Consider the following 25,987-nt stretch of genomic DNA (forward strand, 5'->3'; position numbering starts at 1 on the left):
GTAGAAAATGCCTCAACTATTGTCACAGGTCATATACACATTTTTAATCTATATGCAACTGTGCTATTTGATACTGGGGCAACCCATTTATTTGTCTCGATAATATTCGCTGAAAGTATAAGTATGTCCCTGGATATCCTTAGCGGAAAGTTCTTAACGACACTACCCTCGAGAGAGATAATGACATCTATGCACTGGCTACGTGCTGTGCTAGCCAAAATTTCAGACAGAGAACTGTACAGTGATCTGATAATGCTGAACATGTTTGACTATGATGTTATTTTTAGGATGGACTTTCTGAGCAAGCATGATGCTTCCATCAAGTGCCGTAAGTGAAGAGTCCTATTCCAACTTGAGGCAGAGCCTAAGTTTGAGTTCATCGGAGAATCCAAGAAGAGAACCCAGAAATTCTTATCAACGATAAAAGCTCAGAAAATGTTAGCCGATGGAAGTGTCGAGTTCCTAACTCATGTGGTTAATACCCAGCAAGAAAGACACCAAAAGCCAGAGGAAGTTAGCATTGTATGTGACTACCCAGAAGTGTTTCCGGACGAGTTGTCGGGCTTGGCTCCGGATAGGGAAATTGAATTTGAGATTGAACTCTTCCCTGGTACCCATCCAATCTCAAAGGCACCCTACCGCATGACTCCGGCAGAATTGAAAGAACTTCAAGGACAGCTACAGGAGCTCCTTGACAAGGGTTTTATGCACCCTAGTCACTCACCATGGGGAGCTCCGGTGTTGTTTGTAAAGAAGAAGGACGGGTCCATGCTAATGTGTGTGGACTACCGAGCGTTGAACAAAGTAACCTTAAAAAATAAGTATCCCCTGCCGAGAATTGATGATCTGTTTGATCAGTTAAAGGAAGCCACAGTCTTTTCCAAGATAGATTTACGGTCCGGATATCATCAAGTTAAAGTGAAAGCAGATGATGTGCCGAAGACGGCATTCCGAATGAGGTATGGGCACTACAAGTTTGTAGTTATGCCTTTTTGAGTGACGAACGCTCCTGCTATGTTTATGGATATGATGAACAGAGTATTCAAAACATATTTGGACAAGTTCGTAATCGTCTTCATAGACGATATCCTTATATACTCCAGAACTCAGGAAGAACATGCTGAACATCTGAGGACAGTATTACGGATCCTTCAGCAGAGCCAGCTGTACGCCAAGTTTTCCAAGTGTGAGTTCTGGCTTAATCAAGTGTCCTTCCTAGGTCACATTATTTCCAAAGATGGGGTTATGGTAGACCCGACAAAAATAAAAGCTGTGAGTAACTAGAATAGACCCAAGAATGTCAGTGAAATCAGGAGTTTTCTTAGGTTTGCAGGCTACTACAGGAAATTTGTAGAGAACTTCTCAAGGATCGCCTCACCACTGACATCACTCACTAGGAAGAATTGAAGATTTGAGTGGACAGAGGATTGTGAGAAGTGTTTCACTGAACTAAAAAGGAGGCTGACCAGTGCCCCAATCCTGACTCTCCCAGAGAATAACGAAGGCTTTGATATTTATAGTGATGCTTCTAAATTGGGACTCGGGGTCGTACTGATGCAGAATGGCAAGGTCATCACTTATGCCTCGAGACAACTCAAGGATTATGAGAAGAACTATCCTACTCATGACCTTGAGTTAGTAGCGGTAGTCTTTGCTCTCAAGATTTGGAGGCATTACTTATATGGAGCTCAGTGCAAGATTTACACAGATCATCAGAGTCAGAAATATTTCTTCACTCAAAAAGACCTGAACATGAGACAACAGAGATGGCTTGAACTGGTCAAAGACTATGAATGTGAAATCCTCTACCATCCAGGGAAGGCAAACAAAGTGGCAGATGCACTAACCAGGAAATCTTGTGCCGCTCTATCGTCCTTAGCTGCCATGGCCACTCCCCTCCAGATAGAAATAGAAAATTTTAGGCTGGAAATCGTTACTGGGCAACTCTCCACTTTGACATTAGTGTCAACCCTGCTTGACGAGATACAAAAAGGGCAAGATGAAGATTCTAATATTCAGAAGATCAAACAAGGAGTACAGGAAGGAGAAAATGGAGAGTTTCGAATAACAGACGGTGGGATACTATATTATGGTGAGCACCTCTGCATCCCTAATCAAGAAGAACTACAAAAGAAAATTCTAGAGGAAGCCCACGAAGCACCCTATGCGATGCATCCTAGTTCCACTGAGATGTACCAAGATTTAAAGGAACGCTTCTAGTGGTCTGGAATGAAAAGAGATATTGCAAGATATGTCAGTACTTGCCTAACATGTCAATGGGTTAAATCAGAACATCAGAGGCCAGGTGGAGTTCTGTAGCCTATCCAGATTCCAGAGTGGAAGTGGGAGGATATATCTATGAACTTCATAGTAGGACTACCTAGAACCACGAATGGTTACGATGCTATCTGGGTGACTAAGTCTGCTCATTTTCTAGCTATCAGAACATCTTACTCCATAGAACAGCTAGCACAAATGTATGTTAAAGAGGTTATTAGATTGCATGGAATTCCCAAGACCATAATTTCTGATAGAGATGGTCGTTTTACTTCACACTTCTGGGAGTGTGTTCAGAGAGCTCTTGGCACTAAGCTACGGTTTAGCACAGCATTTCATCCTCAAACAGATGGGCAAATAGAATGAGTAAATCAAGTCTTGAAGGATATGCTATGGGCTTGTGTCTTAAATTTCAAAGGGAGCTGGTGTCTATACCTATGCTTAGCAGAATTTGCATATAATAACAGCTATCAAGCTAATATTGGAATGACACCCTATGAGGCCCTATATGGGAGGAGATGTAGATCTCCTATATGTTGGTATGAAGGCGGTGAAAAGAAAGAAATGGGACTCCAGACAGATCTTATCAAGGACACCACCAAAGCTATTAATGTTAGAGTGTATACTGAAAGCCTAAGCTTTTGTAAACATTTATTTTGAATAAAGAATCACATTTGGTCAAATTGTGTACATTTAGTTGTAGTTGTTCAATTAATTTATATTGTAGATAACATAGTATGTGGTGCCACATACAGAAGATGATGTTATCAGTACCTTATAAATTATAAACAGTAGCCCACGACCAAAATGAAAAGGAACAAACCATTGGAAAGTCGTAGTGTAATTAGGAATTAGTTTATCTTAACTATATAATTACACTAGTACACTTAGAGTGTATTGAGTAGGACCATTAGAGGTCGTTTCTTTTATACTGACTTTATAAAGGAATAAAGACCTCAGTTATTATGGAAGTGTGTGATCTTAATCCTAATATAATAACAAGCACATATATTTGATATTTATTTCTTTAATTTATCAATGGGTGAGATTTAGTTCGATAAATCAATAAGCCCGATAAGTTGGGAAATGATATCACTTATAGTGTGTGTTGTTGATTATAGAAGGAAACTGTGTCCTAGTAATCTAGGTTGATAATGTCCCCAAGATGAGCTCATAAGGATTGTCATGTTAAACCCTGCAGGTGGACTTAGTCCGACATGACGATAAGGTTGAGTGGTACTATTCTTGGACTAAGATATTAATTAAATGAGTTGTCAGTAACTCACTTAATTAGTGGACATTCGACATCTTAAACACAGGGAGACTAACACACTCATAATAAGAAGGAGCCCAAAAATGTAATTTGGGATTGGTGCGGTAGTTCAATAATAGTTCTCTAGTGGAATGAATTATTATTGATAAAATTAAGTTGTGTGTTCGGGGCGAACACGGGATGCTTAATTTTATCGGGAGACCAAAACCAATTCCTCCTCTCGGTCCCTATCGTAGCCTCTTATTTATAGAGTACTATACCCACCTTCATACCCATGATATAGGGGCCGGCCAAGCTAGCTTGTGGATCAAGCTAGGGTCGGCCAAGCCTTGGCTCATGGGTGGCCGGCCCTAGCTTGAACCCAAGCTTAGGTGGCCAGCCCCCATTAAATTAAAAAGGATTTTAATTTTAAATTTTCTTATGTGAAAGATATAATTTATTGGAGAGATTAAAAATTAAATATCTCTTAAAAGGATCTACAAAAGATTAAAGAAAGAGATTAGATCTCTTTCCTTATTTGTAGATTGGAAAGATATTTTATTTTTCTTCTTTGTAAATTATTCACATGTTGAAAAATTAAAATTATAGAAATTTCTTTTTATCAACCATGAAGGGATTTTAAAGGGAAATTTTATTTTTTAAAAATTTTCGAAGACAAATAAGGAATTTTAATTGTTGATTGAAATTGTCTTGTTTGCTCTTATTGATGTGGGCAGCCATGATATGTCTAATTGGGAAATTTTATTTTATTTTTCTTAATTAATTGGAAAGTTAAGGAAATTTTATTGTAATTAAATTTCCTAATTTACCAAAGCTAAGGATTATAAAATAGGGGGTTGGGGTGCCTTCATGACACACAACTTCTATTATTCTCTCCCTCTTTTTCCTTGGTGTTGTGGCCGACCATCCTCTCTCCCTCTCTTCCTCTCTTCCTCTTTGTGGTGGCCGAAACTCTTCCATTGCTTGGAGCTTTTGTGGTGGCTGGATACTACTTGGAGAAGAAGAAGAAGGAGAGAAAGCTTGCATCCCTTGGAGCTTAGTTGGTGGAAAAAGTTCTTCATCCTTGGATTTTGGTGCTTGGCCGAAACTTGAAGGAAGAAGAAGAAGGTGCTAGGTGGTTCTCATCTTGGAAGATCGTTGCCCACACAACGTCCGAGGTTAGAAGAGGAATACGGTAGAAGATCAAGAGGTCTTTCTAAAAGGTATAACGAACTAGTATTTTTCCTTTCCGCATCATACTAGTTATTTTTGGAAATAATACCAAATACAAGAGGCTTGCGATTCTAGTATTTCAAAATAGTTTTCGAATTTGTATTTTTTTTTGTTTTTCTTTTCCTTGTGATTTGATTGTTCTTTTCGGTTGACCTAGAGTTATTTAAGGAAATTAAATATTAGCTTTCCTTAAAAGGCTTTGTCTAGTCGGTGGTGGTTGTTCTCATATCCAAGAAGGTCATGTGCCTCGCCACGTCAGTACTGGAAGCTAATTTTAGAAATTAATATTTAATGGAATTAATAACCTAGGTGATTTGGATCGAACGTGTTAAGTTCCGCTGGAGATCCAGGTTTAAACCTAAAAGAACAAATAGATTAAACTTTGGATCAAGCATGTTAAGTTCCGCAGGCGATCCAAGTTTAATTTAAAAGAACACATGGTAGCTAGGAAAAGGTTCAGACCTTTGTACAAAATTTTTGTACAGTGGAACCATTATGTTTCCCGAGTAGCAACCAACAATTGGTATCAGAGCTAGGGTTTTGCCTTTGTGTATTTGGTATTAGTTTAATTATGCACATGTCATACATAATTTATGCAGGTTAATAGTAGGATGTGCTAACTTTATGGATGCAGGATCCAACTATTATGACTTTTAGTTATTATGTGTGTGATTAGACCCTTGGACATGTCAAGTGCATTTATATGTGTGTGCATGATTGTATTATAAAATACAGCAGGAGCTGTATTTAGTTTTATTAGGATTTTATTTTTGATCTAGTTACATGTACATTCCTTTTATGGAATATAGGATCGATGGATGTAAATTTTTTTTTATGTTCGATCTAGTTTACATGTACATTCCTTCGAGGAATATAGGATCGAAAAATATAAAATTCTATTTGTGTCGCGGATCGAATCTTGCAAGGCGTGGAACCTCTTGAGGACCAGAGGCGCAGCGGAACAAGGAGCAAGATGGATGCGACATCAAGACCCGGTGGTGGTGGCCAAATATGGCAGCAGCTTGGGATGACAACACACGGAGGACAACCATAGATAAAAGTCATAATAGTTGAAAATTAGATTTTCTATTTATTGCTTTTATATTGTGCTGTGTGTGCATGTTAGTATACATGTTTAGTAGGCTAGCATAGTTAAAATTCCTCATTTATAAATAATTAAGTGGGAGAGGGATTTTAAATAAATTCCACGGTCTCTATTACTGGTTTGTAAGTGATACAAACAAGCTTGCGCGTTGGCTCTGAGTGCCTTCCTCCATATCGGATGAGCTTGTTTGTGGATCACTAGAACAAACTTCCATTTGGGATGACTATAGGAAGTTAATTAAGAGCGTGTGATTTTCCTCATCGGAAGGGGCACAATCTTATTAATGGACTTAGTGTCAAGTAATGGTATACACTTAGGCACAACTAAAAGTATCCTCCCCATCGGAGTCACTGTTATTATTTGTGTGACCAATGGATACCAACTATTAATTTTATTTGTCAAAAAGTTAGGTTGACAAGATAATAAAATTAATGGGTTAAAACCCTCCTTTTACAAATGTTGAATTTGTATACGTCCACACTATCGTGGCATACAAAATTCACGGTGTTTTGAGGTGTTGGTTAATTTAAAATAGTATTGTTTGAGGAATCAATATTATTCTAAATTTAGAGTTCTGACCAAAAGTTATTTGTGATTCTTAGGATGACTTTCAACCCACTGTCCATCATACTACAATAGAATAGACTTACTGGTCCTAACTACATAGATTGGAAAAGGAACCTGGACATTGTTCTTACTGCTGAAAGCTATAAGTTTGTACTGACTGAGCCTTGTCCTGATGCACCCACTGGTGAATCTACCCAAGAGGAGATTGAATATCATAAGAAATGGGTAAAGGCAGATGAGATGGCGCGGTGTTACATTTTGGCTTCAATGTCAAATGTATTGCAACATCAGCATCAAGATTTACCAACAGCTTATGATATTATGAATAATCTCAAGGAACTCTTTAGTCATCAGGATCGGGCTTCTAGACAAGAAGCCATGAGAAAGATAATGACAGCCACTATGCAAGAGGGTACTCCTATGAGGGATCATATCCTAAAGATGATGGCTTATCTAAACGAAATACAGATCCTTGGAGGAGAAATTGATGGGGAAACCCAGATCAATATTATCCTCCAAACACTACCTAGAAGTTTTGAGCAATTCTGCTTGAATTACAATATGAACAAAAGGGTATATTCATTAGCGGAACTACTGACAGAACTTCAGGCAGCAGAAGGTTTGTTTCGTCACAATTCTCATATTCACTATGCTGAAAATGGTTCTACTTCTAAACCGAAAGGAAAGAAGAAGAAGAAACAAGTTGGTCCAGCAAAGAAAGTGAATAAATCTAAGAGTACAGGACCTAAAGCTGGAATGAAGAAGCCAAAGGGCAAGTGCTTCATCTGCAAGCAGTCAGGGCATTGGAAGACAGACTGTCCTCGTAGGAATCAAAACAACAAAGGTATATCTCATGCTCTAGTTGTTGAAACATGTTTAGCGGTGTTATCTACCAGCACCTGGTGTGTAGATACGGGAGCCACTGATCATGTCTGCAATTCCTTGCAGGGGTTCCAGGAAACCCGACGACTAACTGAAGGAGAGATTACCATCTACATGGGCAATGCTACTAAGGTGGCGGCTGTTGCAGTGGGAGATGTCTACTTATCTTTTAATAGGAATAGAAATTTAGTTTTAAGAAATTGTCTTTATGTACCCAGTTTTAGAAAGAATTTAATTTCAGTTTCTAAACTGTTTTTGGATGGATATTCAGTTTCCTTTAGTAACGATGTAGTTATTAAGAGAAATAAAGAGATTATCTATTTTGGTGCATTAGTTGGCAATTTGTATACTTTAAATCCAATTTCTCCCACAAAGCAAAACATGGAAATTTATAACTCATCTTCTAACTCTAATAAGAGAAAAGAACCTTCGGAAATGAACCAAGCATATCTTTGGCATCTAAGACTTGGTCATATTAACTTAAGTAGGATTCAGAGGCTTATAGCTGATGGACTTTTGAGTTCATTAGAGTTGGAAAATTTTCCAACTTGTGAATCTTGCTTGGAAGGTAAAATGACCGAAAGGCCTTTTAAGGCCAAGGGGTATAGAGCCAAAGAAGTGTTAGAATTGGTTCATTCTGATTTGTGTGGTCCTATGTCTGTCCATGCAAGAGGTGGTTTTGAATATTTTATCTCTTTTATAGACGATTATTCAAGATACGGATACATTTATCTAATGCACCGCAAGTCCGAGTCTTTGATAAGTTCAAAGAGTACATGGCTGATGTGGAGAAACGACTAGGTAAAAGTATCAAGACACTACGATCTGATCGTGGTGGCGAATACCTCTTAGGAGAGATTAGGAATTACTTATCAGAGGCCGGGATTCAATCCCAACTGTCCGCACCTGGTACACCCCAACAGAATGGTGTGGCAGAACGAAGGAATAGGACTCTTTTGGAAATGGTTAGATCGATGATGAGTTATTCAGAATTACCAAATTCGTTTTGGGGATACGCTCTGGAAACGGCAGTGTACATTCTGAACTTAGTACCTTCTAAATCAATTTCTACTACTCCCACAGAATTGTGGAATGGGCGAAAGCCCAATCTAAGACATATTCAAATTTGGGGTAGTCCAGCACATGTGCTGAAACCAGATGCTGATAAGTTAAAATCTCGTACAGAAGTTCGCGTGTTTGTAGGGTATCCCAAAGGAACGAAAGGTGGTTTATTTTATAGTCCTAAAGACCAGAAGGTCATTGTTAGCACCAATGCCTAGTTTTTAGAAGAAGACTATATAATGGATCACAAGCTCAGTAGTAAAGTTGTTTTAGAAGAACTTAGAGAGGACACGTCTACCTTAGTACCAACAGTACAAGATGAAGTACCACAAGAAACTGCAACACGTGTCACACATGATACACAACCACAGACAGTGCCTCGTCGTAGTGGGAGGGTTGTAAGGCAGCCTGATAGATTCATGTTTTTGGGAGAGTCTTCGGACTTGATCCCGGGTAAACATGAACCTGATCCCTGAACATATGACGAAGCACTCCAAGATATAGATGCAGCATCTTGGCAAAAGGCAATGAATTCTGAAATAGAGTCTATGTACTCTAATAAAGTCTGGGAGCTTGTAGAACCACCCGATGGTGTAAAAGCCGTTGGATGCAAGTGGATCTACAAAAGGAAAAGAGGGACAGACGGGAAGGTAGAAACCTTCAAAGCTAGGCTTGTTGCGAAAGGGTACACTCAGAAAGAGGGAATCGATTATAAGGAAACTTTTTCACCGGTAGCCATGCTTAAATCTATCACGATACTCTTATCCATTGCTGCTCATATGGATTATGAGATTTGGCAAATGGATGTCAAGACAACTTTCCTTAATGGAAGTCTTGAAGAGAACATCCATATGAAGCAACCAGAAGGGTTCATTGAAAAAGGCAAAGAGCATCTATGTGCAAGCTCACTGAAGCAAGCTTCAAGGTCTTGGAACATCCGGTTTAATGAAGTGATCCAGTCATATGGATTTATTCAGTGCCCGGATGAGTCTTGTGTATACAAGAAGTGTAACGGAAACGTGGTGGTATTTCTTGTACTATACGTAGATGATATTTTGTTAATTGGCAACAATGTCAAGGTATTATCGGACGTAAGGGTATGGTTGTCCAAATAATTTGATATGAAGGACTTAGGAGATTGTGCACACATTCTTGGGATCAAAGTTATAAGGGATCGCAAGAAAAGAATGTTGTGTCTGTCCCAAGCTTCATATATAGATACAATCCTTGCTCATTTTAGCATGCAGGATTCCAAGAAAGATTTCTTACCTTTTAGGCATGGAGTAGCTCTATCTAAAGAGATGTCTCTGAAGACATCAAAGGAGATAGAGGACATGAAAGCAGTTCCTTATGCTTCGACTGTAGGAAGCCTAATGTATGCAATGCTATATACGACACCTGATATATGTTTTGTTGTGGGCATGGTTAGCAGATATCAGAGTAACCCTGGACAAGGACATTGGACTGTGGTAAAGCATATATTAAAGTACATGAGAAGAACTAGAGATTATATGCTAGTTTATCAAGTAGACGATTTGCTCCTGTGGGTTACACGGATTCAGATTTCCAATCAGATAGGGATAACAGTAAGTCTACATCAGGCTATGTGTTTACTTTGGGAGGTGGAGTCATTGCATGGAGGAGTGTTAAGCAGAAATGTGTTTCAGACTCAACCATGGAAGCCGAGTATGTAGCAGCCTCTGAGGCGGCTAAAGAAGCAGTATGACTCAGGAACTTTCTAATGGACTTAGATGTGATTCCTGGTTTGCCCAAAATCATCACAATTTATTGTGATAATAGCGGTGCAGTTGCAAACTCGAAGGAACCACGAGCCCATAAGGCAAGTAAACATATAGAGCGCAAGTACCACCTAATACGAGATATCGTGAAGCGAGGAGAAGTTGTCATCGCCAAGATTGCATCAGCAGATAACCTGGCAGATCCTTTCACTAAGGCCCTTCCAGTAAAAGCTTTCGATCGGCATGTGGAGGGAATGAGAATCAGATGTATGGAAGAAGATATGGCAGCTTAGTCATTAGTATAAGTGGGAGATTGTTAGAGTGTATACTGAAAGCCTAAGCTTTTGTAAACATTTATTTTGAATAAAGAATCACATTTGGTCAAATTGTGTACATTTAGTTGTAGTTGTTCAATTAATTTATATTGTAGATAACATAGTATGTGGTGCCACATACAGAAGATGATGTTATCAGTACCTTATAAATTATAAACAGTAGCCCACGACCAAAATGAAAAGGAACAAACCATTGGAAAGTCGTAGTGTAATTAGGAATTAGTTTATCTTAACTATATAATTACACTAGTACACTTAGAGTGTATTGAGTAGGACCATTAGAGGTCGTTTCTTTTATACTGACTTTATAAAGGAATAAAGACCTCAGTTATTATGGAAGTGTGTGATCTTAATCCTAATATAATAACAAGCACATATATTTGATATTTATTTCTTTAATTTATCAATGGGTGAGATTTAGTTCGATAAATCAATAAGCCCGATAAGTTGGGAAATGATATCACTTATAGTGTGTGTTTTTTATTATAGAAGGAAACTGTGTCCTAGTAATCTAGGTTGATAATGTCCCCAAGATGAGCTCATAAGGATTGTCATGTTAAACCCTGCAGGTGGACTTAGTCCGACATGACGATAAGGTTGAGTGGTACTATTCTTGGACTAAGATATTAATTAAATGAGTTGTCAGTAACTCACTTAATTAGTGGGCATTCGACATCTTAAACACAGGGAGACTAACACACTCATAATAAGAAGGAGCCAAAAAAAGTAATTTGGGATTGGTGCGGTAGTTCAATAATAGTTCTCTAGTGGAATGAATTATTATTGATAAAATTAAGTTGTGTGTTCGGGGCGAACACGGGATGCTTAATTTTATCAGGAGACCAAAACTAATTCCTCCTCTCGGTCCCTATCGTAGCCTCTTATTTATAGAGTACTATACCCACCTATACCCACCTTCATACCCATGATATAGGGGCCGGCCAAGCCTTGGCTCATGGGTGGCCAGCCCTAGCTTGAACCCAAGCTTAGGTGGCCGGTCCCCATTAAATTAAAAAGTATTTTAATTTTAAATTTTCTTATGTGAAATATATAATTTATTGGAGAGATTAAAAATTAAATATCTCTTAAAAGGATCTACAAAAGTTTAAAGAAAGAGATTAGATCTCTTTCCTTATTTGTAGATTGGAAAGATATTTTATTTTTCTTCTTTGTAAATTATTCACATGTTGAAAAATTAAAATTATAGAAATTTCTTTTTATCAACCATGAAGGGATTTTAAAGGGAAATTTTATTTTTTTTAAATTTCCGAAGACAAATAAGGAATTTTAATTGTTGATTGAAATTGCCTTGTTTGCTCTTGTTGATGTGGCCAACCATGATATGTCTAATTGGGAAATTTTATTTTATTTTTATTAATTAATTCATGTCAAGGAAAGTTAAGGAAATTTTATTGTAATTAAATTTTCTAATTTACCAAAGCTAAGGATTATAAAAGAGGGGGTTGGGGTGCCTTTATGACACACAACTTCTATTATTCTCTCCCTCTTTTTCCTTGGTGTTGTGGCCGGCCATCCTCTTTCCCTCTCTTCCTCTTTGTGGTGGCCTAAACTCTTCCATTGCTTGGAGTTTTTGTGGTGGCCAGATACTACTTGGAGAAGAAGAAGAAGAAGGAGAGAAAGCTTGCATCCCTTGGAGCATAGTTGGTGGAAAAAGTTCTTCATCCTTGGATTTTGGTGCTTGGCCGAAACTTGAAGGAAGAAGAAGAAGGTGCTAGGTGGTTCTCATCTTGGAAGATTGTTGCCCACACAACGTCCAAGGTTAGAAGAGGAATACGGTAGAAGATCAAGAGGTCTTTCTAAAAGGTATAATTAGTATTTTTCCTTTCCGCATCATACTAGTTATTTTTGGAAATAATACCTAATACAAGATGCTTGCGATTCTAGTATTTCGAAATAGTTTTTGAATTTGTGTTTTTTTTTTGTTTTTCTTTTCCTTGTGATTTGATTGTTCTTTTCGGTTGACCTAGAGTTATTTAAGGAAATTAAATATTAGCTTTCCTTAAAAGGCTTTGTCTAGTCGATGGTGGTTGTTCCCATATCCAAGAAGGCCATGTGCCTCGTCACGTCAGTACTGGAAGCCAATTTTGGAAATTAATATTTAATGGAATTAATAACCTAGGTGATTTGGATCGAACGTGTTAAGTTCCGCAGGAGATCCAATTTAAAACCTCAAAGAACAAATAGATTAAACTTTGGATCAAACGTGTTAAGTTCCGCAGGCGATCCAAGTTTAATTTAAAAGAACACATGGTAGGTAGGAAAAGGTTCAGACCTTTGTACAAAATTTTTGTAGAGTGGAACCATTAGGTTTTCCGAGTAGCAACCAACAATTCAGAGCATTCACCAGAGGATAGAAACTGCTCAAAGCCAGCAGAAGAGCTATGCGGATGTGCGCCATAGGCCACTAGAATTTGATGTTGGGGATTTAGTGTTCCTCAAAGTAGCTCCTGTGAAAGGAGTAATGAGATTTGGAAAGAAGGGAAAGTTGAGGCCATGTTACATGGGGCCATACCAGATCACTAGAAGGATTGGCAAGGTAGCTTACGAGCTAGAACTACCTCCGGAAATTCAACCATTCATAATGTATTCCATATCTCAATGCTGAAGAAGTATGTTCCCAATGCGAATCAAGTGATTGAGCCACAGACGGTACAAGTTCAAGAGAACCTCAGTTATGAAAGTCGACCTATTCAGATAATAGATCGAGAAGTTAAAAAGCTGAGGAATAAAGAGATACCGTTAGTAAAAGTGTTGTGGCAAGGTCAACAGTATGAAGAGACAACTTAGGAACGCGAGGATGATATGAGACGAAAGTATCCACACTTGTTCTAAGTTCGAGGACGAACTTTGTATAAGGTATGGAGAATTGTAACACCCGTGAATTTCCTTTATTTTTACAAAGCACAAAAAGAAATAGAAGAAGAGAAAAGAAGTAAAAATATATGCATAAATACCCTGGGCTAGGATTTGAACCCGCGACCTCTTGCTTGAGATTTGTTTAAGTAGCCATTAGGTGGTGGTAAAGTATCACATGAGTAATATGAAACAATTCCTTATATGTGAACTATGTGCAAAGAGATGCTCCAACTTCCACTTAGTTAAAAGGGGTTGGATGAGATAAAAACCTAATCTTCTGCCTCCTCTTTCCTCTCTAGACGAATTCTCTTCTCCCTCCTTTCAAGTTTCGGCCAAGGAAACCTAGGGCTCCAGGTTTTAAAGCTTTCCATGGAGGGAATCTAAGGGGAGGGTCTCTCCCAAGGAGATAGCACGCAAAAGAAGGGCGACTCTGAGATTAAGGCATACGAGGGCGGATATTGGGGTCTTCCTTGCACTTTATAATCGTAAGATTTGGTGGAAGGTGTAGGTCCCTTTGGAGGCTGGCAAGAGGGGAGGGGTGAATTGCCCTACAAAATAAAACCAAAAACCCTTCTCGAATATTCAACTAACTTAAAAGAACTTGTAATTAAAAAGGCAGAGACTAATTAAAACAGAAAATAGACACAGAGGAATTACTTGGTTTGCAATCAGAGAATTGCTAATCCAAGGCAAAGACGGCGCACTAATTGATTCTCCTCTGGGCGGAGTAGCCTCTTACAGCGTTGAAAGCACAAAAATAAATAACACAAATGAAAGCACTGGATTACAAGTAGTTTTTCTTGATTGATCATTGCTTCTAAACCAAGGCTATATTTATAGTCTTGGTCCGGGCGCCTGGAAGGGTTCCGGGCGCCCCCGGGGGGATAAACTTTATCCCCCAACGGTCAGATTGCGAAAATCGCGATCCTGGTCAAAATCATGCTCCGAGCGCCCGGAAGCATTCCGGGCGCCCCGGACAGCTCCGGGCGCCCGGAATGGTTCCGGGCGCCCCGAAGCAAAAAGTCAACTGCGGTTGACTTTTTGTCCGGGATCACTTCTCCGTCAAGTCCCAGTCTCGGTCCGGGTCTGTTCGCTCCGGCTCCGCTAGCTTGGGTGATCTCGGCCTTCCGGAATAGGGCTCACCCGAACCCATGTTTCGGCCTTCTCCTTGAGCAGCCTTCCTTCCCGGTTTCTCGTCCCTCGAGCGCCGCGCACGCTCTTCTCGTCCACCGGTGTACTCTTCCGCGGACTCCTCGTCCCTCAGACGCACCGAGCCCGTCGGCTCTCTCCCGTGTCGTCCTTCTCGCTAGCCGCGTCTTCCGCTCGATTTCCTGTGTTCCTAAGCTCCTACACACTTAGACACAAGGGTTAAACAAACGCAGGACCTAACTTGGCTTGTTTGATCACATCAAAACACCTTGGGGTTCCAACAGAAGGAAGTAAGTACCTCTCACCTGCAGTATGAGTAGCTTCGTTAATACATATTATGATATGTTTTAAACGTGCTGCATGTTAAAGGAGATAGATGTTATGATATGTAGGATGCCCTATAAAGTTTTGGGGATTAAGAGCATGCTTAGATCATCTTGGTTTGTTTCCCATTAAGTTTTGGGACTAAGAAGTATAATCAAGTGTCTAAAGTGCTTCCCTATGAATATGGGGCAATTAAGCGCACATAAGGTGTTTGGTTAAATGCCAAGCAAGTGCAAGTACAAGAAAGTACTAGTTAAAAAGAAGTATTTTACTTTAGAAAGGCATGTACTAGACACAAGGTCCTTAGGTGGGCTCCTAGATCACCCCTAGGCTCCTAGACTGCCTAGTAGTACTTTAATGGGTTCGGGATTAGCTACCTCAGATCTAATTAAGGATGCGCGTAAAATGGTACAATGCCGGACCCAAGCAAGTGAGTATTATTTTCACTAATATGTACTATAAAGTTTTTAAACTTCATGGTTTGTCTAGTGGAAGTTTCCTAAGTTGAGAATTGACTTATGTAGTGCAACAGTGATAAACTCAATAGTATGCCAAGATGTTTGTTTTTATTTCGTTACTAGCATGATTTTCAGTTGTCAGTTTGCATGATAAACTGGTTTGAAAATACATGGCATGTACATATTTCCGAACTATGGTTTTAGTGTGAACTACGGGCAAAAGCATGTTTACAATGTTGCATTTTTCTTCTAGCAGTTTAAAAAGCATGTCCTTTGTTAATGCATTGTTTTGTGAGTAGATGATACTTACTAAGCATCCGCTTATAGATTTGCATTTCCTTATACTGCAGATAAAGGTAAAGAAAATCTCGAGTAGGAGGAGGCAGCAGGAGCAATGCTTGGGGGTGTGTGTGTGGCGGAACAATGGAAAGAGATCAGAGAATTTGTTATTATGGGGAACGTGTAGAACTTTAGTTTGTTTTCTTCTCTCCGTTTTATATAAGATACTGGCACTAATTGGTTTAGAATGAATTTGACGGCTTGGCAGAATTTGAATGGCAAGTGAAAGTGAAAATAGAGGGGAACAAGCTTTTCCGGAAGCGAAGGGGGATCCTCCGCACGACCTGTGGCACGGCCGTGCGGGCTCGCACGACCCTGCGCTGTCTCCTCTCGACCAAGGCAACACGACCGTGTGGAAGCACACAGTCGTGCCCTTCCACTTCTCGGCCAAAGGTGACACGGCGGTGTGATTCCACACGGCCGTGCCCTTCTTCCTCTCAACCGAGGTGACACGGCTGTGTGGGATCACACGGTCGGGCCCCTCCTCCTCTCGGCCAATGTTACACGACCGTGTGATTCCACACTACCGTGTCTGTCCTTCTCTCGGCCGAAGTGACACGACCGTGTGGGTTCACATGGTCGTGCCCCTTCCATCCTCTCCCATGGGTTACGGTCGTGTGACCCTCACACAGTCGTGCCCTGTGTCAGTTGAGAGTACAACACCTATCAGGGCCACACGGCCTAGACTCACTAGAAACTTCCGACTCCCTTCGGCCCTACGTGGCTGCAAGTCATGTCCTACCAGTAGTAACAGGGTAGAATAGATCTATGGGCTAAGCAGCATATAACAGGTAAGAATGCTGAAAATTTAGATTTACGAGGAAAGAGTAACGTTTGTCCTGTAACTTAAGGGTATGAGTAAGGGCGGGCATTACATTCTACCTAGTCCACTTGACCAAGACTTCATTGCCCAATCTGCACAACCAGGACTTCTTGCCCAATTAACTTAACCAGGACTTCTTTACCTAGCCTCAACTAGGACTTGCCTACACACTTAGGTAACCTTGTTAGATCACAATAATCCTAAACTTTGAACTTTTGTCAATATCAAAACATAGGTTCGATTAGCTAGTGTTTCTAGCACCAACAATCTCTCTCTTTTTGATTTATCGCAACCTGGTTCAATGTTAAGTAAACCATAGTACTAAAAAAATTTTAACACAAAAGAAAACTCTTAAAAAAAAAAGAAGTTTAAGTTTTTTAAGTGTTAAAAACTTTTAAATTTTCAAAGTAAGGATTTTTAAAATTTCTCCCCCTAAAATTAAGGTATTTAAAAGTACTTAACTTTTAAACCATCTCCCCCTCTTAACATATATCAAAAATAACACAGGGAATTAAAAAATCAGAGCAATTTGAAAGGGTGTTGTTCACAATGATTCCCAACTAGATATTGATGCTAAGTAGAGGGAAATAATTTTTAAAAGCATTTTTTTAAAAAAACTGAGATTTTTCAAATACCCAACACATTGTTAAAAAAATTCTAAGTAAAAAAGGGAAAACCTAAATGCTACTTTTTAAAAATGTTAGTCAAGAGGATTTTCATACTTTTCAAATTCTTAAAAATATTGAATCATGACTAACATTTTTGAAAATAGGATATTTCAAAAAAAAATTTAAGATAAGAAACATATTTACATGGTTCAATATATTTTTATGTAAAAGAATTTAAAGTAAAAAGATTTGAAATTTTGATTAAGATTTTTCAAGTACAAAAAAAATCCAAGCATAGAATATGAATTTCAAAAATATTTTTAACTCAACAATAATTTTTTAAAAATAATTTTATCCATTAGAAAACATATTTTAATTTTGGAAGAAAGAAAACTTTGCACTTAAAAACATATTCATAGAACTTTAAGCAAAAAAATAACATTAATGCTTGCAATTAATTAGCAATGTAAATCCTAGAGTCCAAGCATTTAAATTTTACATAACTTAATATAGAAAATATAAAATTTAAAAATAACCTATCTATTAATTTGCCCTTCAATTTTTAATAATTTAATTTTATTGAATTTGAATATTAATTTTTGATTGATTATATTTATTTGGATTTATTTTATTTATTTCTGATTAACTGAATTAGATTTTATAATTAGATTTTGATTGATTAAATTTTTTACTTTGATTTGATTTTAGATTGATTTAGAATTTTTAATTTGGGTTATTTGTTTAATTAAGTGGATTTGATTAATTTGATTAAGTTTATTTGATTAAGTTAATTTTGTTAAATTTTAATTAAGTTAATTTTAATTTAAGTTATGTTTAATTTAAGTATAGTTTAATTTAAGTTAAGTTTAAATTAGGTTGAGTTTAATTCTGATTTAAGTTTTTTTTATTTAATTTAAGTGTAATTAAGTCTAATTTAAGTTTGATAAATATAGGTTAAGTTTGATTGATTTGAGTTAAGTTTAATTTTAGTTGGGTTTTATTTGATCTAATACTCAATTTAACCTAAATTCATCTTACATTTTTCTAGTATTTCAAATAGGAACCTTATAAGTTTTGTGAGATGGTTATTAATTTTATCTTTATTAATGTAATTTAAAATATAAGGATTGATTGACATTTGATTTAGATTTAGGTTTAACCATCAGTTAGTTAAATATATTTTTTAAAAAATTAGCTTCCAAACTGTGACGAGGTATAGGGACCCTCTTAAGTATCAGAGCAGCGACCACTTATTAACAAAGTCTTTTTAAGAAATTATATATTTAATATTTCTATTAAAAAATCTTGGTCTAATTAGTCTAGGATATGATAAGATAGTTTCGGTTAGTTCCACTTAGATAAGTAAATCAAATAGGGTATATCTTACTCTACTTGACTCCTAAACCAGACTTTCCTAATATACTATCATCTCGCCTCACCCTGGTACTTGGTTGAGCAATTCTTAATCAATCCTAAGTCCTTATCTAACTATTCTAAGTTTAGAAAATAAAAAAAAAAGTGGTAAATCAAACAAGCATGCAAGTTTAATTATTAATAAACAAAGTTTTTTATTGGTTCCCCTAGATTTTGATCTTAATAAGGTCTATTTAGATAATGAATTTGATGCTTGAAGATCCAATATTGATTTGGTACAATGAATAGTCAAGTTTTATTTAGAAACTCATGCTTAGACTTGGTTTCTATTTCAATTCATAATTAACAAGTAAGATTTGAAATGAGGCTTAGCCGCTAAATAATTAATTAACTAAGATTAAATCCAAAATTGAATCAATTAATTTAAATTAATCTAAATCATTAACTCGATTAATTAATTAATTAAAATAAATCTTTATCAAATTAACTTAATTAAATCAAAGTCAATAAATTTAACATAATTAATCAATTTAATTAATTTAACATAATTAATCAATTTAATTAATTTAACCTAATTAATCAATTCAACTTAATTATCTAATTTAATTAAAAGTTATTTCAATTTATTTAATTCAAGTAATCAGACTTAACTCAATTAAAATTTAATCAACTTCATTTAATTAACCTAATTCAATTAATTTAATTAATCCAACTTAATTAACTAACTCAATTAACTGGATATTTATTAATAATTAAGTCAACTCTATACTTGAATTTTAGACTGAAATATATGTGACTCATATAAAAAAGGAGCTATAACTATGTATATAATTAATAATGCCTATCATAATCAATCATTTTTAAAGTTTTTATGATATTTAGATAAAAATATAAATGAGTAAATTATACTTAAACAAATTATGAAACAAAGGAATAATATAAATATCATTGGGAAATGTATAGGTGATGATTATACATGCTTAGTCTCTAAGGACCGTTAGCATGCTTAAAGTTTTAATTGATTAATATCAGTATTGCAAGTATTAATTTTTTTTTATTAGTTACCTAAACTATTAAATGTTGTCTTTAAGTATAAAACATTTTCATTTTCTAAATTCATTCTACACTTGAATTTTTTTTAGATTCTTGTGTCTTTAAAAATCATTTTTAATATATTCCTTGAAAATCTAGTTTTTCAAATTCAAAACTTTTTTTTTAATTCCATTGAAAATATTGTTGACACAAATTATTTGAGTATTTGAAAAGTATTGCTTGCAAAAACACTATATATGTTTTAAAACAAAATTATATGTGTTTTTCATGAACTTGAAATATTTCTTCAAATTCTTAAAATATGTTCAAATTCAACTTTGTTGTGAATTTTTTAACCCCTGTGTTTTTTAATATATGTCAAAGGGAGAGAGATGAGTTAAAAGTTAAGTTTTTTAATAAAGACCTAAAATTCAAGGGAGAGTAATAATTAATGGGGAGTATTTTTTTAAGGGGAGCAATATTTTTTCTTATATTTTACTCTGATTGAAAAATGCTATTTCTAGAATAAACTATTTACAATTGAAAATATTACATTCTAAAATATTAGTTTATTGTAAATGTTTTAACTTATCTTTGAATCAGGTTATCATAAATCAATAAAGAGAAGATTATTGGTGCTAGAAGCACTAGCTAATCAAACATATATTTTGATTTTGGCCAAGGTTCAAAGTTAAGCTTATTTGTGATCTAACAAGCTTACATGAGTGTGAAGGCAAGTCCTAGTTGAGTCTAGACAAAGAAATCCTAGTCAAGAGGACTGAGCATAAAGTCTTGGTCAAGGAATTCGGTGAAGTCCTGGTCGAGAGGATTGAGAATGAAATCTTAGTCAAGGAATTGTGCATGAAGTCCTGGTTGGGTGGACTAGGCAGGAGACTTGGCAGATCGAGGACATCGAGTAAAAGTCCTGGGAATCATGTACACCAGGCAGATATCTAGTCTAGTCAAGGATCAAACGTTTAGTGGAAGTCCCAGAGGTCAAGATTAGAGGCTACATAAAAGTCCAAACAAGTGTTTGAAAAAGGTAAATTCTCCCGAGAGGAGTAGATGAGGGTGTGTTCCCTATTGAGGGAACAACAGGCGTCAATTTGACCTAAGTTGCACGAAAAATCTAAAAGTCAGAACCGAATAGTCTCAAACTATCAAACTAAGTTAAAATGTTATATTTTTGCCTTTTTTGCTAAGTATGCGGTGCAAGAAATTGAAGCTAGAAGATGGCTGGAAAAGTGACTTCTAGGAGCCTGAGAAGGGTCCAGGTGCTAGATGTCTAGGTGCCTAGATTGGGTCTAGGTTCCTGGATTAGGCTGAACCCAGCTATGAGTGTAGATGAGGTTGCACACTTCGATTGTCTAATACACTTCAGAGTCCTAGTGCTCAGAGGTTGATAGAACCTATGCAGATAGAGCTTTATCAAGGTACGACCACATCAATCTTCCAGGTGCCCGAGATGGTTCAAACGCCTAGGGTTGGATAAATCCCCAATAAAGTTGGATCAGATAGGCTTCGATCTAGGCACCCAGGACCAGTCTAGGCACTTGGGCTTTGACTAGCAGCTTCAGCATACAAATCTCTATAACTTGTGTACTTGCACACTGCTCTGAAAAACTCTCCTCGACGTCCAAACGTTGATCCAACAACCAACACCAAAGTTGCTACTCCTTTAAAGTTGTCAATAAATTTGTATTTTCATTTACTTTGTAATTCAAATTTCTTTTGTAATTCTTCAAGCTACTAGTGAATTTCCCAACGTAAACACTCAACGACTGTAGGCCTTAAAGTAAGAGTTGTCATAGGTTCCGAACCAAGTTAAAAAAAAGTGTTAGCCTTGTTTTTCTTCTTCTTTAGTGCTATTCACTCTCTCCCTCCCCTATAGCACTATTTCTTGATACTACAAATGGTACTAGAAGTTTGATCAAGTGGTTTATGGTAAGACTGAAAGAATTCATATATCTCCATAATGGTATGATGATATTGTCCATTTTGGGCCAAGCCCTCATGATTTTATTTTTAGGCTCTACCTAAAATGTCTTATACCAATGGAGATATCTTTCATCTTTTAAACTAATAATATTTTTCACATATTTTCAATATTGGACTTTGATTGTATTCCCAATAATCCTTCCCTCAAATAAAGAACCACTATTACTCTCATGGTTTGGGTCTCTCCTCAAGAATCAGGTCACTCTCGACTTGTTATGGGCCTCCCCATAAGCATCCGATCACTCTTGACTTGCTTCGAACCTCTCCATGAGTATCCAGTCACTCTTAACCTACTCTGGACCTCCCCTCAAGTATCCAGTCACTCTTAACTTTCTTTGGGTCAACCCTCAACTTCGTTCAAGACCACCTCACATGGCATCTAGTCTGGACCATGACTCTAATACCACTTATTAAGACCAATAGAATTCACATATCTCTATAATAGTATGATATTGTCCACTTTGGGCATATGCTCTCATGGTTTTATTTTTGGACTCTACCTAAAAGGCTCATGCCAATAGAGATATCTTTTATCTTTTAACCCCATGATCTTTTCTATGTATTTCTAATATGGGACTTTGATTATATTTCTAATAGTTTCTTCATACAATGTTAAGAGGAATCCAGTTAATCAATGTTTATATATCAAGTTTAATGGGAGCAAGTTTATTATACTTATTTTGTATGTGGATAATAACCAATATGAAGATTTTGATACCGCTTGGGAAGCGGATCATCCAGTACACTTTGAGAGAACGGAGAAATGATTCTCTCCGACGAGCTGTCGTTGGCTATCATCTTAACTTTGCACTTTTCTCTGTCTGGTGCTTCACCAGAGGATTCTTGAAATATAGGTTTTCGTCCTCCCTATTCCAAAGGAGTATGAAGGAATGCTCGAGGATGCCTAGTCGGGGAAGATGTAGCCGGAGGGAAATATGCATGTTCTTCTACTTCTATCTCCTTTCCCTTCCGGTGCTCAGTAGTCGAAATTGCTGGATTATGAGCTACCGGCAGAGTAGCCCCAGTATGAGCTTGAAGTTATTGTTGTTGTTGTTACAAAGCTTTTTGTACATGAGTATTGATAAGAAAATCTAGATCTTCGTGGCTAATAGTGAGTAGATTTGATTTTCCAGCCTCTTCCATCTTGTAGTCTCAGATTCAGGTGAAGTTCCCACAGACGGTGCCAAATTTGATCCTGTCTGAGAAGCTTGACAAAATGGAAAGCTGGGGCAAAAATTTACTGCTGATGAAGAGTAATACCTGCCGAACACTGATCCGAGAAACCCAAAGCGGATCTAGGAGAATGAAGTCACTGAATGCCCTCCTCCTGCGAAGATTCAATGACGAGAGAGAAATATGACTGAAGAAAATCGAGATTCGGAGCTTCCAAGGCTTCATGCGCACAAGAGACCAACCAACACTATCATCAGTGACCTAAGACCGGGGTGGGAATCCCTGGCTAGGCCCTCCGACGCTCAAGTCAGTTATCTCTCTTGGTGTGGCCGAAGAAGATGAACAGTAATTGAAAACTATGGTTATGAATATGAGCAGTAGTGTGAACTTACCTGGCCAACGGAGAGGATTCCCCCTTTTATACAACTTCATATAACCTCCGTAGTCATGAAGTGGACCCCAGTTTGTTAGAGTTTGTTATGAGATGACGTAAGCTGCGTACTTATGGTAAATGGCTTTTAAGGAATCTTTTTTGTACCCCAGATGTACCTTCTTTGTCGTCTAGTACCTGCATAAAAGTCTAAAAACACACTTCCCGCCAAATAGGTAAACCTATTATACAATCATACACAGATATCTTTATTAAATTAAGTATGAGTCTCCCTGTTCGTCCTGTCTTTATTATGTTGTAGACAGCTTGGTATTATACTAGGTTTCATATTGACCGAATATTAAACCCAGACCTTGTTCGGTCAGTTTATTGTTATCATTCAACTAATCGTTCAGTAATATACTACTGACTCTATAAAGCCTTAGATCTTTTCATTCTCGGGCGATCATGTATACTTTACTAATTCTAGATATGCTATCTTAAATAATCCTGGCTTTTTTGTCTTAAACGTGAAAACTCGGCCGGTATTGATTTATCCTTCCTAAGATGTATCCCGACCGATATTTGCCTTCTCTGCTCAAGGTGTTTTGCGGTCGGTATTAGCTTACTGTCCTCAAGGTATATATCGGTCAATATTAACCTATCTTCCCCTAAGGTATATCTCGGCCGATGTTGGCCTACTTCCCATGAGGTATGTATCGATCTATATCGGTCTACCTCCTTTGAGGTATATATATCGGTCGATATTGGCTTACTCCCTTTAGGGTATATCTTGGTCGATATTAACTTTCCTCCTGTGATGCATATCTCGATCGGTATTGGTCCTCCTTCGTCAAGGTATTATTTGGTCGGGATCGGCCTTCCTCTCTAAAGGTATATCCCGACCGATATTGATCTATCTTCTTAACTCTGCTATCTCCTTTTCCTTTTTCACTAGGGACCCACAAAACCTAACCCATATCACCACTAAAGAATTATTATTGAACTACCGCACTAATCTCAAATTACATTTTGGGATCCTTCTTATTATGAGTGTGTTAGTCTCCCTGTGTTTAAGATGTCGAATGTTCACTAATTAATTGAGTTACTGATAACTCATTTTAATTAATATCTCAGTCCAACCGTAGTACCACTCAACCTTATTGTCATGTCGGACTAAGTCTACCTGCAGGGTTTAACATGACAATCCTTATGAGCTCCTCTTGGGGATATTATCAACCTAGATTACTAGGACACAGTTTCCTTCTATAATCAACAACACACACTATAAGTAATATCATTTCCCAACTTATCGGGTCTATTGATTTATCGAGTTAAATCTCACCCTTTGATAAGTCAAAGAAATAAATAATAAATATATGTGCTTGTTATTATATTAGGATTAAGATCACACACTTCCATAATAACTAAGGTCTTGTTCTTTTATTAAGTCAATATAAAAAGAACTTACCTTAAATGGTCCTGCTCAATACACTTAAAGTGTACTAGTGTAATTTATCAGTCAAGATACACTTATACTTAATTACACTATGACTATTCTAATGGTTTGTTCCTTTCCATCTTAGTCACAAGCTACTGTTCATAATTTATAAAGAACCGATAACATGATCTTCTGTGTGTGACACCACACACCATGTTATCTACAATATAAATTAATTGAACAACTACACTTAGCATAAATGTAGACATTTTGACCAATGTGATTCTTTATTTCAAAATAAATGTTTACAAAAGCTAGGCTTTTAGTATACACTTCAATAATGACCAGTCTGGCTTCCTTAGGGGGAACCAAAGACTTTAAACCTCCATCATAGTCAATCGGGGACCCTAAGGAGTAACTAGCTTAGCTTCCTTAGGGGGAACCGGAGACTTTAAACCTTTTCTAAGATCAACCTTAGGTTTTGATGTTAACAATAATTATTAACAATCAATTTCACTCGAGTATATAAACCCGACCGGTTTTCAATGCAGTCAGGAAAGCTCGAGGGAATATTTATATAACATATATTCAATTTCGCTCGGGCATGCAAATCCGAACGATCTTCTATGTAGGTGGGAAAGCCCAAAGGAACATTTATATAACATATATTCAATTTCACTCGGATGAAGAAACCCGACCGATCTTCTATGCAGCCAGGAAAACTCAAAGGGGAACATATATAGAAGAAAATTAATCTCGCCTAGATATATAAATCCAATTGGTCCATTGAACAAGTCGGAAATGCTTCATATATGAGTAAGACACTTAATTTATCATACAAACCTGGAGAGCATCAAGAAGGAAGTTCATTTATCATTACATATCACTCGGAGGACAATTAGGGGATCTACCCCCTTTTAATTATAATTTTTTCCATGGGATTTCTCTACATATGGTGGACAAATGGAAAAAGTTCATTTATATAAACGCTTGGGTGGTTTTGAAGAAAAGGAAATCACACAAGGAAAAGTAGGTAAGTATAAACTTTCATTAACATTTTATAAACAACAAATGGTATACATCCGTTATAAAACCGTGATAAAGTGTAAATACAAAATTCCAAGTCTACTCAAATTCTTTCAAAAAGTATTTTGGGAGTTCTTGGTTGAGTCGCCAATGATCTATAAACAAGGGAAGAGGGACTTCAGATAAACAACCTCCCTCTTTCAATTGTTGGATTACTCCTTCAACTGAGTAAGTGAGAGTTCCTACAATCCGTCTAGCATACTCTTCACCAAATTTAGAAGAATTTAAATAGGCTTTGTGCTTGCTTTGCCAGCGCTCTTCCTCGCCTTCTTTGTATACTTGAAACTCATATTGTAGAATATCTCTCTCCCCTTGTAAGGTAGTTTTCTCTGCCTTGACCTTCTCTAATTCTTGGAGAAGCGAGATTATTTGCAAATCTTGGGCTCACAATTTTTTCTGTTGTTGGAACAAGGCAAAGTCTTTAGAAGCCAATTCTAGGGCTAACTCGGAAGATCCTGAACCATGTTATTATTGTAACTGGTT

The sequence above is a fragment of the Zingiber officinale genome, chromosome 10A (genome assembly GCF_018446385.1).
Source record: "Zingiber officinale cultivar Zhangliang chromosome 10A, Zo_v1.1, whole genome shotgun sequence".
NCBI classification, from domain to species: domain Eukaryota; kingdom Viridiplantae; phylum Streptophyta; class Magnoliopsida; order Zingiberales; family Zingiberaceae; genus Zingiber; species Zingiber officinale.